This window comes from Halyomorpha halys, unplaced genomic scaffold, assembly GCF_000696795.3.
Source record: "Halyomorpha halys isolate HHAL.00 unplaced genomic scaffold, Hhal_1.1 Scaffold1034.1, whole genome shotgun sequence".
NCBI lineage: Eukaryota > Metazoa > Arthropoda > Insecta > Hemiptera > Pentatomidae > Halyomorpha > Halyomorpha halys.
Window position 1 is genome coordinate 30,531 of NW_027109491.1, and position 13,091 is coordinate 43,621.

Genomic DNA, 13,091 nt, shown 5'->3' on the forward strand with positions numbered 1-13,091 from the left:
TTTAAGTAAACCATAATGGTTCCTATTCATCCCTTTATTTTCAATCGGCTGGTGTTCCTCAAGGTAGTTGGTATCCTAGGTCCCATCTTCTATACAACACTATCCTTACCACGTTTGCTGATGATGCATGTGTGCTCACAGTTAATAATAACCCTTTGACTGCATATATATTGGAGGATACAAATAAATCCCATCAAATCACCTTTACTCTTCGTCTTAAACCTGCCGACTGCCCTACAGTATACTTTAATAATATGGCGCTTACCCCTGTAAAACAGATCTTTATCTTCGATTACACCTTGACAAACAACTGACCTGGAATCCTCACACAAGACTGAAAAGACAAGAAACTGCACGTAGAATTCGACTGTTACAGCACTTACTTGACAAACGGTCTAAACTTTCAAGTCGTTACAAAAGACTGATCTACATGACAATAATAAGGCCCATCTGGATATACGGAGTTGAGCTTTGGGGCTCTACTAAACCTTCGAATTCCTCTCGTATCCAATCCTTACAATCCAAAATCCTCAATGCTTCTTACTTTGTTACAAATAAAATCACCCATGATGACCTAAATGTTCCTTATGTAACCGATTTACCCGAACCCATTAAATTATATTTTGAAATAGGCACACGGTGGATAAATTTGTATACGTAACCTTATGTTAATAGGTATGGAAAGTAATTTACGTGAAGAAATTAATTTGTATAGTGTCATATCTGAATTTACTCGCTCAAAATAAAAAATAAAATAATGTTGAAAAGTCGTGTTTTTTTTTTCATTTAACAGATAAACCCTCTTTCTAATGCTCGATTTACATCTTTTCCACTTGCCGCATATCCAAGACTTGTATAAATGTTTGGTAAACAAAGGAAACAAGAGACGTCGATATCCACACGCTTGTGTGTTTTGTTGGATATTACATTTCATTTACATTATAGAAATGTACACAATAAAGACAGGCGAAATGAAAAAAAACGTAAATATCACCGAAATAGGTGATTTATAATAATTTATATAAATAAAACTATATAACCAGTAAATTCAACCTTTGTTCTTGAATTTTTATCAGAAACTTGTTAATTTAATTATCTAGACATACATATAATGTCTATAGATGTATATTATTGCTATTTCAAATCAAAAATAAATTTATACAGTTAATTAACGGAATTTGAAACAATTTTGTTATATCAAATCGATAGAATTTCACAGTTTACAATCTTATACTAGAGTTAATTTTAAATCTAAAGGTCAGGAAAGTTCTTGAATTCATTAAAACTCAAAAATCACAAATGTTTATCTGTTGATAATTCGAATCACAACGTTGAGCACAAACGTGATTTTGCCCAAAACCAACAACGGGTCGGCCACAAATTCATGTCAATTTGTACCAGTCAGTATAAATAACGAATCAACACGCTTGAGCATGCGCGAATTTGCCATTGTTTGGCAAATGGGTAGGTAGAGACGCCTTAATATTTACTGGAAGATTATTGATTGATCGTGTGAATAGATGAATGGAATACGGTCCGGGTGCGGTAAAAAAAAAACTCAAATAGTAGATAATTATACTATTTTATTGAGCCAACGTTTCGCTCCACGTTGCAGGGCTTAGTCAGGGCTAAAAAAGATACATCAAATGTACAAAGGTACATATGATAAACATTTGTGATTTTTGAGTTTTAATGAATTCAAGAACTTTCCTGACCTTTAGATTTAAAATTAACTCTAGTATAAGATTGTATACTGTGAAATTCTATTCTCAACCTTGTTAACATTATTGTAAATGCCTAAAATATTTTACTACTTTTTTTTCTATTCTATGCATAAAAAAATAAACAAAATAATAATTTCAAATAACTCGAAGAAATGTAATGATTATTGAAGTCAATTGAATTCATTCTTATTCAAAAAATGCTTATAACTGCTAGGTGCACTGGGCGCATCATAAATTCCACCATCACTCTACTTTGGTTGGATATTCATTAATTTCATTTATAGGTAAGTGAAGGTAAAAACTGACTATTGTGGAAATACGAAAATATTTACAAATTCAGTTTATTTATATCTATTTTTCGTCTCCACTATCTTCTATGAATTCATGTCAAATTTAAATTTTTCTAAAATCGTTGGTTTGTCAATGGTAGATTATACATCTATACCATTAATCTTATTTTCAAAAAATTGATTTCAACCTGAGAAAATATTTCTACTGTTGTAATTATGAAATTCTTTCATGATTTTAACAAAAGTTTACAAAATCGACCAAAGAATATAAATGGCTACTACAAATCCTTTGACACATCAATCTTCTCTTCATATTGTACCTCAATATCAGAACTCTCTCGTTATATCGAAATTCAAAATAATGAATCCCGGAATACAAAAACTCCCGCGAAATAATATAATGATTCCCTCGTTATTACGAGTTTGATATAGCAAATCCCTTGATTCAATGGCCCTCGATATGTTGACTCCATCGTTGTAACAACACCCACGTTATAACAACTGACCTGGTTATAACGAATCCCTTGATATAACGAACCTGGTTACAACTCACTCGATATAACGAACTTCTATAAGTACTCCATGAATTAACTAAGAAAACCTTCGATACAATGAATCTCGATATAATGAACATTGATATCATGAATCAATCAGAATGATATCAATAAAATTACCAATAAATGCTAGATTTGGCGCGTGTCTCAAGCTAAAAATTGTTTAATGTACAGTTTTGGTTGCGTTTGAACTTGCGTGTTACTACATGTTTAATAGAATTAAAAATTTTAAATCATGACTTGAAATAAAAAAAAAATTGCAGCGCAATGTGAAAATTTGCGGTGCCAGTAGGTGATTCCATCCAGTTATCTAGGCTGGGTCCCCTAAACCTACTTAGTTCTCGACATAACTTACCTCAGCAGAAAGGATACGAGTATTTGTGGCGATTAACACCGCCTGAACTATATTCTGTAAATATAATTGGTTTTAATAACATCGTAGCGAATGAAATGAGTATATTAAGTTGTGATGGATACCGAACAAATCAGTAGAAATATGATCAATACTAATCTAGGTATGCACCCTATGGGTCGACCAAACGTAGATAGCAGTATCAGGGTTTTTGATGGAATCTGGCGGAGAGGATTGTAAGTTTTTTTTTCGATTACCTCAATTAAATAATCTGTCACAGTTTAAATAACCAGTTACAATAAAATACTCAATTTAAATATTTCAATGCTTCCTGTTACATGAACTGTACATATCTTTCTGTCTCTTTCACTTGTGCATGCGAAGAATGTAAGTTGCGAAATTCTTGATTCCCACGAAAACTGACACAATCCACCGAAAAGTTTCTCTCAGCTATCGGCTAACAACGTTTTATATAATTAATTATTTTACATATATATTTTGTTTTAAACAAATATTTCATAACGGTTGTATTCGACGCCGTGAAAGTAGCCAGAGGCGCGATGTGAGTCAGTGGTGGTGGAGGAATGTGGAACAGGGTGGGGGATCCACGGCTCAGTCTTCACCCTCTGCGGGTATCGTGCAGTGTCTGTGTCTCGACTTCCAAGGAATCTCCTCTGGACTTATGCTTCTACTTAGAGGATTCTAACTATAACTATTAGGTACGTCATACAGTCAAATCATAGAAAGTTTTCCGAGCATCTAAACACTATATAATCAGATACAGACATTCTTAGTGACTCAATCGTTATAGAAAGCCATGTTCTCGTTCCTAAAGCAGTAAGGTCTTTAGATAATTATTAACTAAATTCTAAAAAGGGCTAATTTTGTACCTTCATTATAAATTTGAATCTGATCATTACAACACAATGAGCAGAAGACTTTTCTGTCTCACTAACTGAGAAAGAGCAAAGTTCATTCTTCTCTGTAATCACCTTGAACTTTAGTTACTTCTCATAAAACCAGGTTGTTCTAATCTAAACATTCTATATTTTTATATGTGTGCATTCACTAATACTTAATGGCAAATGTAGGCATGACTACGAAAGGTTTTTATTAATTTAATTAGTTATTAATTTTCGCAATTTGAACAATCTTAGAAATACTTCCAATACTCTAGTAGTACTCTTCTCATGTCTTTTGATTTGACAATAAGGAAGGATAACCTCAACAAAGCACTTGACCCACTGAACGCATAATCCATTTCTCGTATCCATACATAAGGTTAAGTTATTTTATCATAAGTATTATATCTCTATCTCCTTAGGCAATAGACAAAGCGTAAATTAAAGTATGAATTCGGTTTCTTGCTCTACCTACGACCTGAATTTCCGATACAAGAACTCTCACCATCTTTACCATTTGAAAATAACAGGATATCTCAAACTCATTTTAGAATATGCAAAAATAAATATAAATAATTTTGTATTTAAAATTGTCGAATGAAACAAATTATGATGACAGACTTTAGCTTTTACTTATGTCTGCACAATCATTAATGATACAGATTAAATACAAAATATTGGAATTGATTTTATATGAATACTTCAAATTTATATAAACTAGAAAACACTGTAAATTTTGAAAATGTTCTATATCTTTCAACAAAATTTACTAATATCTAGGATCCCTATTGTCCTTCTTTCGATTTTATTGAGCGAGTGAATTCTTAATAAATTCTCAATAAACAGAACAATATTATTATTTTTGATTTTATTTATTTTTTTTTTACTTATATTTAATAAACTATACATTTTTAATAAACTATTGAAGGCACTTGATAATTTTTTACTTCTGCTTCATCGATTCGATCTTTTATTTATCTTATAGCACTGTGATGTCATAAGATACAATTTCCCTTTTGTTTAACAGGCCAGAACTGAAATTGTTAAACCTCTATATCCTTTGTAAAGGTGACAATACATTTGAACTATTGAAAATGGTCGTGCAAGACTGATTAAACTGTTTGTAAGAAATTCTCATTAGACTGAGCCATGTATTAAACTTCCAGAATCTCTGGAGCTGTAATGACATTTCGAGCGGCGTGAAAAATCAAGAATATACCTCAGAAATTTGTTTTAAAAATAAATATTATTTAGTTGACTAACTGCATTTTTGTTTAAAATATTACTTTTATTGTAAATATAAATACTGTGTTTATACAACAACCAAACCAATATGAGTATAGCTACTATTAGAATGTCATAGTTTAGAAAAAATTTTTAAAGACAAACATTTTTGTGTAAAATCTTGTATATTCTGTGCGATCCAGATATTTCGTGGATGCAATAAGTTTCAGAATGTATATTTTTTTAAAGCCAATGAATTAAACGTATTTCCAAAAAAAACTATCGACAAATTAATTAAATTAATAATTACTTTAATTATGTAGTTTTTACGACATTAGCTATCCCATATCAGTCATAAATTAATGAAAAATAAAATATAATTAAAACTTTTTTTAATGGTTCTTTCGTAAAATGAAGGCATTAAAATCTCTGACATTATGTGGTTTGATTGAGATATACGCTTGGTAGATATAGTAAACTTTGATTTTTAATTTCATTCATCGTTTCCTTCACAAGAAGGCAGAGCATCAATGGATATATTAATTATGGGTTTTGAAAAAAATTCCTATATTTAAATTTTAACTTTTTTGAATTTATATAATTAAATTCAAATATAAATATTGAGCTAATATCTTATGAAAACGTTGTTATAATGATCATAATATACAATTTAGCGTTACGGCATTCCATTACCCTAACTAAGAAACCTTTGATAAATTTAAAAAACAATTTTAAAAACCTACTAAATTAATGCTTAAAAAAACTATAAAAAAAATAATGAACACAGATAATACAATATAACTGGGTTATTTCTAATTTTTCATTGTAAATTGCTTCAATTCCGAATCTGTACAATATATCCCTTATGTCATTGCTGGCATTAAAGTCTCCAAACACCTTTTAAGATTTAATCTTATACAGTGGACACCATTCGAAATACATTTTTTTTACTTTACATTTTATTTTTTTAACTTTACACTTTTTATTATTTATCACTCTGTAAAATATGTTTTTCTTAATTTAATTTTCTAATCTCATCAGTTTTATTTTTAAAAATGTACGATAATTAAGTATTTTTTACTTTGAAGATAAAATTATATTTATATTAAATTTATAAACACACGCCATTCAAATGTTAATTAAATTCAATTATTTAATGAATTCATTCATTTGCATATTTCTTTAACTCCAGACGCATGATCGAAGATCCATAATTAGATTTAGTCAATCTCTGAATGTCATTCTAAAATTGAAAACTACTAAACTTCTTGAGCTTTATAGACTAGTTTTATTTTATTTATTTTTTTTTTTTATATTTTGAAATTAGTTGAATATAATAAAATGGGATTGAAATTGCTCGAAACTTAAATATATATTATTTTTATTACAATTATTTTTTTTTTGGTTTAGAGTAATATCAGTATTTGAAAATGTTACAATACAACTTGGTTTTTTTTTTTCATGGGGTTATTTTTTAGTACAACATTCTTTAAGGATTATTGTCATTTCGAAAGATTTATTTATGATTAAGGAGATGGCTAGAAACAGGCCACATAACACAGATCGTATTTTTCAGATATTTAATTTGTATTTGAGAGGTACGGAATATGAGAGCTTTCTAAAGTTTTTTTTTTTTTATATTTGAACATTAATTGTCAACAGCAACTCCGTTGTTCCTTATTCTACTACTATTCACAAAGCATACTTTATATGCTAATAACCAAAAATATAAATTCAATGATAAATAAATAGACTTATAAACAAAATTTAGCTACTATATTAAATAAAATTGTCAATTATGCTTTCTTGAACCTCTTTATTTTTGAAACACTAGTAATCAGTCTCTTAATTAATGGTAAGAGTTACATTTCTTGCATTATTCCAATGGAATTTCCTTTCCAGAATAAGACTTATAATTTTTATTATCACATCTCTTCTTCCTTTTATCACATTCTTGAACACCGTACGCATTGAACGTTTTCAATACCATCTCCCAAAGCTACACTTCTCTTTGTCAAGGCTATCAAGTAATCAACTTCAAAAATGCTACTTTTAGATTGCTAGATAAATCGCCGAAAAAATAATTTCACTTTTTTGTATTTTCCTGATCACAAGGAAGACGAATTACCGACCACGATGTCACGAAGACATTTTTCTCAAAAAAGGGCCTATAAACCCATAGGGTCCTAATCTGACTATTAAATGTGATTTAATATTTTAGTTTATAAATTTCAAAAACATAAGTTCCCCAATAGTAATAGCTTTAAGGGAATAATGTATAATTGTTACGTATAATTTCAAATAAAATTATAAATATTATATAATTACTATACTTAAACTTACAAATAGAATCTACAACACTTGGTGTGATAAAATATCGATTCTTAAGACTTCCTTCTTGAAGATACAGTTACTCCGGAACCACGCTAACACCCCGTGAAGCAAAAGCATCCATCATCCACGCTCGAGCATTAAAATCACCTTAGGTTTTTAGAGTTTACTTCGTGACACGCTCCGCCTTCCTATTTTACTTCTTCTCTCATTGTTTGATTTTAACCTTTGACTTTTTATTATGATAGTAGCATAACAATGTGATTGTTAATGCTTATCACTGCGAGTTATGACATTCCACGTCATGTTCTATCGTCACATGTCAGCATAAATTACTATTTAAACAGTCATAATAAAATAGGAAAAAATAAATATAGAACAGAAAATTTGATAAACACCCAGGTATGCTTTTCTTCAGCCAAGTAACAACTAACATTAGCTTTTGTTACGTGATTTTTACTTTTACTTCGGTTTATTTATCTAATTAATTAAAAAATAAAGATATGTATTTTTATATCCTAACATCAGGAATTCTAAATGAATAAAATAGGAGTACACAATTAAAACGATTAATGAAATATATTCTAAATAAATAACAAAGGATGATATTACGAAAATGAGTCATTTATATATAAAGTAAATATTGTTTCTAAATGTATATTTATGTATAATTATTTGTTATTTAAAAATGTTTTGTTATTAAAATGTAATATATATATTAGTCGAGTTATTTGAAGGAAATTAAGTTTAAACCAAGGACGTGACTTATCGTTATATAAGAATTTATTTGTTTTAAAGAAACCCAAGACCATTGTTATGGTCTTAACATTAACTTAAATTAACATTGACTTTAGACAAGAAACTTTTAATATTTTTTTATTAAGTCTTAAGAGGGATCGTACTCCAAAACCAGCCAACCTCATACTCAAATTTTTAACTTTTTTTTTTTAGTTATTTAATTAATTGTTTTGTTCTTGCATTATCATGAGGTAAAACGAACTTTTAAATCTTATTTACCTATTTTTAGAAGAAATTATTTTCTCTTCTGATAATTTAGTGCCAAAACTGTTAATTAGCGTTATAAGTGTTTATTCATACCATACGCAAAGAAGAAAAGAACAACGAAAGAAAAAATAAAGAGATATGTAAATGCTAACAATACTACTTAAAAAAAATAAATAATAATGTTAACCAAATAAAATAAATGAAAGAAAAATGATTACAATTGTAATAAGTGTAAACAAAATTATAAATCGATATAATAAAACTGAATAAATTCTTGATGTACCAAATGAAGACAATTAAAGTTAAGTAAAAACAAAATAAATATATATTCGTATCGATAAACAATATTTACATTCTGAATATAAAATTAATTGGAATTGTAACGTATTAAAATAAATTCATTGATTTATTTTATAATAAAGAAAGAAGAAAAAAAGTTACAAGCAATTCCAAAAGGCAATAACCTCAAAAGGCGGATCCTGATATTCTCTGGGGCCGGTTGAATCCTATTTGCATGGTCGCTAATCGATTATCGAGGAAGAAGAAGAATCGAGTTTAACAGCCTCTATATTCCCCAGCCTTTAGTATTATCTGTAATAAGCCTAGATGTTGATTAGATATCTAGGTAATATTTAATAGTGTTATGTATTATCTATCCATATTCCACAACTCATATCTAAGAGGAATTTAATTGAAAAAAATATATAAATGCGTGGATTATTGATATTGGGTATAGAAACATACATAAAATTATCATAGCTTCAATTCACAATAGCTCATTTTTTGATTCTTGTATTTTATTTTATTTTTTAAAATCTCTTTAGTTATATCGATGAAACGTGAAATTAAAAATTGCTGATTTTTTCTCACTTGCCGATATATGACACATATGGTTTGGAAAAGTTTTTATGTGAACAAACGCTGAGTCGCCAAACGTTTTATATAAAAAATAAAAGACCTGTAAACGTGCATCCGATTTGAATTATTATGCTCTAATATCACTCATTAATTTATCACAACAAGGTATGATAGCTTAAATAATATTGCTGTGGTAAGTTAATGATCGTAAAATACAGAAATCGCAAAAAATATAATTTATTATTAAATTTTATATAAACAAATACAGGTTTGACTGTGATAAATTGACATGGGCATAATAGTTGTTGTTAATGTTTTATGCAATGTTTTATAAATATGTCTGTTTTAAAAATTAACTAAAACTAAGATTGTGATTGAATCGGCCGAAGCTTTAGACATAAATGATATAAGCGAGAAGTGTTGGGACCATTTCGATATCTTTGGTTATTATTAATAAAACTTCCAGTCCCTAACAAGATAATTCAAATATATACATAATTTAGATTCAATATTTAAAAAAGTATATTTTTTCGAATTAATAAAAGATTATTCCACAATACTCACGATTAGTAATAGAGTAGTCTTTCTACAACCAAGAAGATCTATACTTATATAGAACTACTATAAACAAAATGCCTTCATTTGATTCTGCCTTATTTGAAACTCCTCCCATATCACATTCTTTGATATATTTTTTTGATATAATCCTGGGGGAATAGTATACCTGAAGGAAAAAACGCATAGTCACAAAACCTTCTATATAAAAAATCTATACCTGCATACCTGCACCCAATTTGAAGGCTTATGCTCTAATATCAACATTTATATGAATCATCAAATTATTATCGTTTATACTTTAATCTTATTAGCCCAAGAAGTAGATTTAAGTCTGCTACTTCCCGAAGATGACCTTGGCCACATGTAAGGCGAACTTTCGAAGTCATTGGCCATCAAGACCTTCAAACAGAACATATTTGCTTAAAAAAAGAAAAAAAAAAAAGAGAGAAATTTGAAACTCTGCCAAATTCTAAGGTTTCATAAAGTATCTGAAATACATTATTTTCTTTATCAATCTGGAATCAGCTAATGTTATTAAGATATAAATAATAATTTTGCTGATATAAACAACTCATTTAAGTTATTACTATTAATCAAAATTGTTTCTATTTTTAGTAAATTATTAATTTTAGAATTTAGATTAACTATTAACATTCCAAAATATTCATTTAAAATTTTTCATTCAAAAACTTGACAGTTTAAAATCAAGTAACAAAATATACATATATTTAACATTTTAGTGTAACTAAAGTAATAAATGCAAGATTTTTGAGTGATCCAGAACTTTTATTCGGTATAAATTTTACTACAAGTGTAATTACCATTACACATTTAAAAATATACATATTTTTTTCTTCGTACCATAATTTCTGAATTGTGTGTTAAAGAGCCATGTAAATTTAATCTGTGACTACAATATTATAGATAAATTAATTAGGGACTGGTTGTGCATATCATTCAATTATTAGTTATATTTGTTAATTTGACATTATCAGTATAAGCTAGAATGTGAATTGGTTTCATTCATTTATCAAGAAAGGGATTTCAAAATTAGTGATGGAAACTATAAAACAGTTGTATACTAAGGAATTACAAAAGAAATGTTCAATTTTATTATTAAAACTGGTTGACAGATAAAGTGATAAATTATTAATATTTATTTTCATAGATAATTGTCTAAGAATAAAATTAGCAAACAGTACGCTGTTTTATCAATAATATATGTTAATTTTCTGTCGCGATCATGAATGTTATGACATGTAAGAACTCCGGAATATGAATGTTTTTATTTGTATCCAATAAAATGTAAAATAAATTATATATTGATTCATGTTAATTATAATATGCAAGTAATCCTTGCATGTATACTACCCAAGTGATATAACTACTTATAGGTAGTTAAGATCCTCCGACTGGTAAGATGCTCGCAGACAGGCCGCTAGTTAGGTCCGGCAACACCGCATTATACACCTGACTCCGAAAATTTCCGTGCCTTCGATGACTAAGGCTTCAGATGTGTTTCTGGCTTAAATAGTTGTCGATAAATACTTAAGTGATAGATCCTTATCGACTAATGTTGAGAGAAAAGAATTTAATCTTCATAAATCACATGTCTAATTTAGCTGTTGAATATTTTTAAATTAATCCTTTCTGAATTAAGAAGTTATATAACTTTCAAAATCTAAAATAAAATAAAAATCAAAGTTTTTAATATTTTTATTTCGAAGTTGAACACATCCTGCTGCGTATGAATCATTTAAAAATAGACAACTATAAATGCTTGGTTTTCAAGTCACGAATTCGCTATCATAAGCATAAATAGATGCTTAATCAGCAAAGATTCATAGTGTGGTCACAAAATTATTCTTTTTTACTCTTTTTATTATTTCTTTTATGAAAAATAATCGTTACATGGCGTTTCGCAATAATTAGTAAAGGCTACATAACACAAGGATGGACTAATAGTTTTTTGGTTCCCTAACATCATCATGAATGGAATGTGAAAAATATACAATTTATACAAGAATCGTCCAACAATTTTTCCTAAAATTTCGAGTAATTCGGAATAAAATTAGTGTGGCAGTGTTAAGATTCATTTCTTGGAGCCACTGTTAAACAAATATTGACTGGCAGGTGGAAATCGAATATACAACATTCTAAAACAAGCATTTTATAGGTTTCAATTTTATGGCAAATGAAGATTCTTTTTATAATGAAGTCGACTTTTAACATCTTCAGTTCGACTCCAGCCCAATTAACTCAGGAATTGTCATATTACAATTACATTTTATTGCAATTAGTAATTGGGATTACTTTGGTTCAATAAGTAATTATAATTTTTGACCGTTGTATTGAAATTACTAATTAAACTTTTAATTTCATTTCCGTAGTTTCGAATTAAGTATTTTATATTGTAATTGCAATTAGTTATTGCCCAACACTGACCTGGAGACAATTAACCCCCTCACAACGCAAGCTCAACTGTTTGGAACGACTTACCAATGTCCAAGCGACTGTTCTTCGAGTTTCCCTCACCTTTGGCCTGGCACCCTTCCATTGTCTGATCCTCCAGGCTGAGGTCATCTTCCTCCTCGGGAAATGTTAATGGGCCGGATACGAAATTATATATTCCGAAAAGCTTCTCTCCGTGTCTTCCTCGCACAGGGGCTCATCCGAATCCCTCACGGTTCGCAATAGTACCGGATACACTCTTATACTTATTGCCACCCTATAGAAAAAAGTGAATATAAATTTAATAAATACATTTCTGATATATAAATTAAATGAAATAACCAAATACATAAAATTGTGATTTACTAATATGACTTATTATTTTATATTTGTTACCGTCATATGACGAATTGTATTCCCCATCATTGAATGTTGCATATGTGAAAAAATTAAAAAAGGGAGGGGGTATATGAATGTAAAATAATACATATATAATAAAAATATAGTAATTATGGATTTAAGAAATGATAAGTTATAAGCAAAAACATATAACTGAAGTGCATATTTGCGCCTGCAATAGAATTCCTCAGGGTAAAAGAAGGCTTGAGCTCTAATGGTATATATTTGTATAATTGTACCTGCTACTCAATATTTTTCCATAGGAGAGTACGAAAAAAAAAAACTGACTATAAGAACCCAAATTTTTTTATCATATTTGTCTCTAGACTATGTTTTTGGATTTGACTCCTTTTGCGCTGAAAACAAACAGATACTTAAAACAATTAAACATTTTGACGTTATTCGTTTTACTAGATCACGATAATCACATATACTTTGTTGCA

At 28.8% G+C, this 13,091-nt stretch overlaps 1 protein-coding gene across 2 annotated transcripts in view; it reads left to right on the forward strand.

The window, feature by feature from the left end:
- Positions 1 to 3,542: 3,542 nt before the first annotated feature.
- uif (sushi, von Willebrand factor type A, EGF and pentraxin domain-containing protein uif) overlaps positions 3,543 to 13,091 on the forward strand; it is a 207,246-nt gene continuing 197,697 nt past the window's right edge. For both annotated transcript variants that reach the window (XM_014432159.2, XM_014432158.2), the window contains exon 1: positions 3,543 to 3,639. The gene's annotated coding sequence lies outside the window, so the exon portion shown is untranslated. The remainder of the gene's footprint in view (positions 3,640 to 13,091) is intronic.